The sequence below is a fragment of the Macrotis lagotis genome, chromosome X (assembly GCF_037893015.1).
Source record: "Macrotis lagotis isolate mMagLag1 chromosome X, bilby.v1.9.chrom.fasta, whole genome shotgun sequence".
Taxonomy (NCBI): domain Eukaryota; kingdom Metazoa; phylum Chordata; class Mammalia; order Peramelemorphia; family Peramelidae; genus Macrotis; species Macrotis lagotis.
Window position 1 is genome coordinate 115,065,224 of NC_133666.1, and position 5,054 is coordinate 115,070,277.

General features: G+C 35.7%; 1 pseudogene; it reads right to left on the reverse strand.

The window, feature by feature from the left end:
- Positions 1–3,523: 3,523 nt before the first annotated feature.
- On the reverse strand, positions 3,524–4,626 carry LOC141498805 (heterogeneous nuclear ribonucleoprotein H2-like; annotated as a pseudogene).
- Positions 4,627–5,054: the final 428 nt, after the last annotated feature.

Sequence of the window (5,054 nt, forward strand, 5' to 3'; positions counted from 1 at the left end):
AAGGCAATAGGATTAAGTGGCTTGCCCAAGGTCACACAGCTAGGTAATTATTAAGTGTTTGAGGTCATATTTGAATTCAGTTCCTCCTAACTCTAGGGCAGGTGATCAATCCACTGAGCCATCTAGCTTACTCAGGATAGATTTTTAAACTCAATTGAGAATGTTTGTTATTTCCTCTCTGGGACAAATCAATTAAGAAGGATTTGCATGAACTGATGCTAAATGAGATAAGCAGAACGATTTTTACCCCCATCCCATACATATTCCCTCCAATTTTAGCCAAAGCATCAAACAAAGCAAAATCTCTTCATGATGATTTCATGTCCAGTCCTTCAAAGTATACTCTCTCCCTCCATCTCTATAGTATTCCAACCATAGCCCTACAGCCTTTCCCAAGCAAAGTATCCAGTGCATATACTTCCACTGTCCCCTTAGCACCACAACCATGGTTAAATCCTCTATAATTAAAATATGGAATAAGACAAGATCACTTCCTATGTCCAATCTTGCTAAGTAGCTTCTCGCCATCTGTCCCTATAGTACTGCATTGCCCCTCACTCAAATCCAATTCACAGGGTTGTCATGGCATGATCTCTTTGATATCATGGTCATCTTCAGAAATGAAGGAGAAACATTATTAAAACCTTATTAAAACATTATCAAAACCTTATTAAAGTAAAGCCATTTCTGATTTAATTAAATATAGAGCCTCTAAGCACCCTGAAGGTCCCTCTTAAGAAATTTATAATTGGGGCAGCTAGGTGGCCTAGTGGATAAAGCACTGGCCCTGGAGTCAGGTTTACCTGGGTTCAAATCTGGTCTCAGACATGTAATAATTACCTAGCTATGTGGCCTTGGGCAAGCCACTTAACCCCATTTGCCTTGCAAAAAACCTAAAAAAAAAGAAGTTTATAATTTATTGTAAGTTATAGGAAGCACTGACATAGGATTGCACAGCATAGGATGCCCTCATCAGAGAAAGCATTGAATTCTATAAGCAAGGCAGAATTAAAGTAGTTCAAAGGAAATGTGATACACTTGAGTTTATACTTTCACCTCCTCTTTTATCAATACCTTCTTCCCTTCTCTTTCCCTTTCCTCCCCACCCCCACTTCTGGGGAGGGTAGGATTTTTGTTTTGTTTTTTGCAAGGCAATGGGGTTAAGTGACTTACCCAAGTCACTGCTTCACACCTGAACTATTTGTGCACAACCTGTGGTAGAGAGTCTGACTCATATTGGGATGTTCAGTCACAGTTTTACACACTGTAATTTGTCTCAAACATGGTGATGTCATTTTGGTCTTCTTTGAGAGAAGGATATCCATATCCTTTAAGGACAATCTCTTCAACTACATTCAACCCTTTAACGATCCTAAGAGAAATACAATTCTCATGAGCTACAAGCATTTTCTTCCTTTGTAGTATTGATACCTGTTCATTGTTCCTGAATAACATTTGGTTTTTCCCTTTCTGTTTATCTTTTTATGCATCTCTTGGGGCTTGTCATTTTATTGAAAGTCCTGTATTTCATTGAACATGCATCATTTTCCCTCACAGAATATGCTAAATTTGCAGGTAGTAAACTTTTGGTGATAATGCAAGACACTTTGCCCTCTGAAATATCATATTCAATTCCCTCTGATCCTTTAATGTTGAATCTGATAAGTCCTTAATAATTCTGATTGTGTTTCCTTGTTTTTACATTGCTGGCTTTTGGCTTCTTGTAGTATTTTTCACCTTTATTTGAGAATTCTGGAATTTGGCTATTATAGTTCCTGGAGTTTTTATCCTGGTGTGCCTTTCTGAAGGTGTTCTGTGTATTCTCTCAAGAACTATTTTATCTTCTTAATCTAGTATATTTGGACATTTTTCCTTGATAATTCCCTGAAAGATATTTTCCAGGTTCTTTTTTTTTTATTTAGGCTTTCTAGAGGATCAATAATTTATAAATTATCTCTCCTGGATCTATTTTCCGGATCACTTATTTTTCCTAAAAGTTAATTTATATTTTCTTCAACTTTTTCACCATATTAACTTTGTTTGATGGAATCTTGGTGTCTCATATTTTCATTTGTTTCTATTTGTCCAATTCTAATTTTTTTTTTAGGTTTTTGCAAGGCAAATGGAGTTAAGTGGCTTGCCCAAGGCCACATAACTAGGTAATTATTAAATGTCTGAGACCAGATTTGAACCCAGGTACTCCTGACTCCAGAGCTGGTGCTTTATCTACTGTGCCACCTAGCCGCCCTCCAATTCTAATTTTTAAGGTTTTATTTTCTTCAGTTAGCTTTTGTTCCCTTTTCCAGTTTGTTAATTTTACTTTGTGCTGAATTGTATTCCCTTTCCATTTGGATGATTTGCGTTTTAGATGAGTTGTATTCCTAATCTGAGAATGGAACCCTTCCTGTTGGTATGTGATCTAGCTGCCAGGACCAGGACTGCACTACGGTTAAAAACCTCCTGCTGACTTTCCCTGCTCTGCCACCTAGCTGTGCTTTATTTCCTCTTTCCCCCCAAAGAGACAGACCTTCAGTCAAGATTCTCCATGATATCTACAGTTGAAAACTTGTTTCGATATTATTTTTGGCAGGATCTGTAACTTTAATGTCTGTGCAGAGGCTTCATTTAGTGTTGTATAGGCAAAAGCTCCAGGAACATGTTAGCTTCATGCTGCTCTCTTGGCTCTGCTCCATGTCCCCATAAATTTTTTAAAAAGCTTAATAATGTATGTCTTGTAGAATGGTAAATAAAATTGTTTTAATTGTTGTTTATCCTTCATTCTCAAAGAAGTCCATAACATCAGGGAGGTGATGACGTGACATACAAAAGAATTGGATTTTAGTGAGGGAGCAAACTGTGAAAAGTCACCATTCCTACTTTCTTTGGCAGAGTCATCTAAACTAGAATAAACATGCCAAATGCATCACTTTTAAATCACAGTCTCAGCAACTATATTTATAAAAAAGCATGTTTCATAACATACATCTCAATCAGTGTTCCATGTAATGTGGTATAAGAGCAATATTTAATATATTTTAAATTGCTTTAGCTCAAATATGCTTATTGCTCAAGTACAGTCCTGCAACTTGAGAAACCTTGAAAAATGCTGAAATTGTTTAAAGTTATAGTCTTTATTCTACTTTGTTATTACAGCCTAGCTGAATGTTTTTCTGTATTCAAAAGTACTGAACCTGATTTTTAAAACAATCTTGATTTCACTTATAGTAAGCATAAGTCACAACCTTGTATTGAAAAACTTTTCAACTTCATTTTTGTAATTATTTTTCTTTAAAAAAAAAGCTGACCAAGATTTGATGATTAGGTTTTCATTCCTCATCCTGCACTCATGTAGACCATGCCAGTCATCCCTCCCATTCCATTTATTCACATAGATATATAATTTCTGGTTCTATCCACTGCTCCTTGGCTATCTAAGCAATGTTTGTTTGAAAATCATTGGAGTTATCCTGTAAAACTTGGTAATATCTGTTTTGATCACTGTAACTTCCTCTGTAACCCACACTCAGTTACTAATAGCTAGATCACTGTAACTGAAATGGTTTGACAAACCCATGTCTCCCATCATATGGCTATCAAAAAAAAAAAAAGCTCCCCCACTTGTTCCTGCTGAAGAATTCAAGAGTTCTACATATCTGTGCTGCACATTTGCTTTGTCTTTTGACATACCTGTCACAGCATCTTCATGAGAACATCTGCTTCTCCAGTCACTCTGCCAACCAGTCTAGTTTCAGTGTACACTCAAACATAGTTGATGGGTGAGAAAAAATTGTGAATATCATAAATCTGTAATATAATTCTCTCATTTTATATACAGTGACCTGTTTTACTAAAGAAAGTGAACTTCCCTCTCCATATCTATGATCAGACATCTCTGAAAAACAATCCATTTTATTATATCCATTAAATTATACATTGTAGACATCAAAACCTTCATACCCTCCCTCCACTGCAGGTATCTTGCTCATTCTTCCAAATCCAGCTCCTCTACCAAGGCTATTATAGCCTCTATCAACCCCAAACCTGTAATAAGGACCTGATTTTTGAGTAGGATCACAATGAGTACAAACTCCTGCCTGATTGCTCTTAAAGGTTTTAATATGCCTGTGCCCTATTCTTTCTTTCTTTCTGTTTCTTTGGATAATTTTCAGTTATTTCCTGTGAAACAAACTGCACAAAGTCCTTTCCAGTAATTCTCTGGAAGTTCACTGGCAATGTTATCCCATTTGGCCCATTTTCCAACCCTGTAAAAAACTGAACAATTTCTTCCTTGCTACATCCAAATGCGAGTCCTCTAAGACACACAAGGACATCATTTGCAGTGTCAGAATTATTTGTACCAGTATGCTTCAACACCAATTCCATTTTAATGTTATTTGACGTTAAATACTTCAACATATCTGTGTCCCATAGTTTCTCTCTTTTTTTCAGTGCCAATTTGACTTCATCTTCTGATACAATTTCAACAAATATTTTTGTACTTTAGTCTGCCTTCTCAGGTATATATATGAAGAAAATTCCTGATATCCTATTTCAAATTTTGCATTTTGAGGAAAAACATTGCACTTCATAAGTCAAGCAGGACCAAGGTAAGCTATGGACCTTCACAATGAACTCTTCTTCATTTTCATCCCAGAAGCATCATCTTGTTCACTCAGTGGTAGCAACTCAATACTTAACTTCAATATGGTTATATAAAAAAATCCAGCTAATTTAAATGAATTGTGGGAAGAAATAGAGAGTAAAACTATACGAGTGGAAGACGTCACCTTTCACTTTTCAGAGCTAAATAAATCCAACCATAAAACAGGTATGAAAGAAGATAAGGAGAAGTTTGAGAACAAAGAAAAGTTAAATCTTATAGACCTCTGGAGAAAACTTAAAACAGGACTATGGGGTTTTTTTTCTTAGTTTTTATAACATCATCAAAAAATTGGCTCCACAGTAGGGTATATACAAATACAAATACAGAAAAGCAGAGAAATTAAATAAACTCTTTTTAGAACATGATGCAATAAACATTACATTCAAAAAAG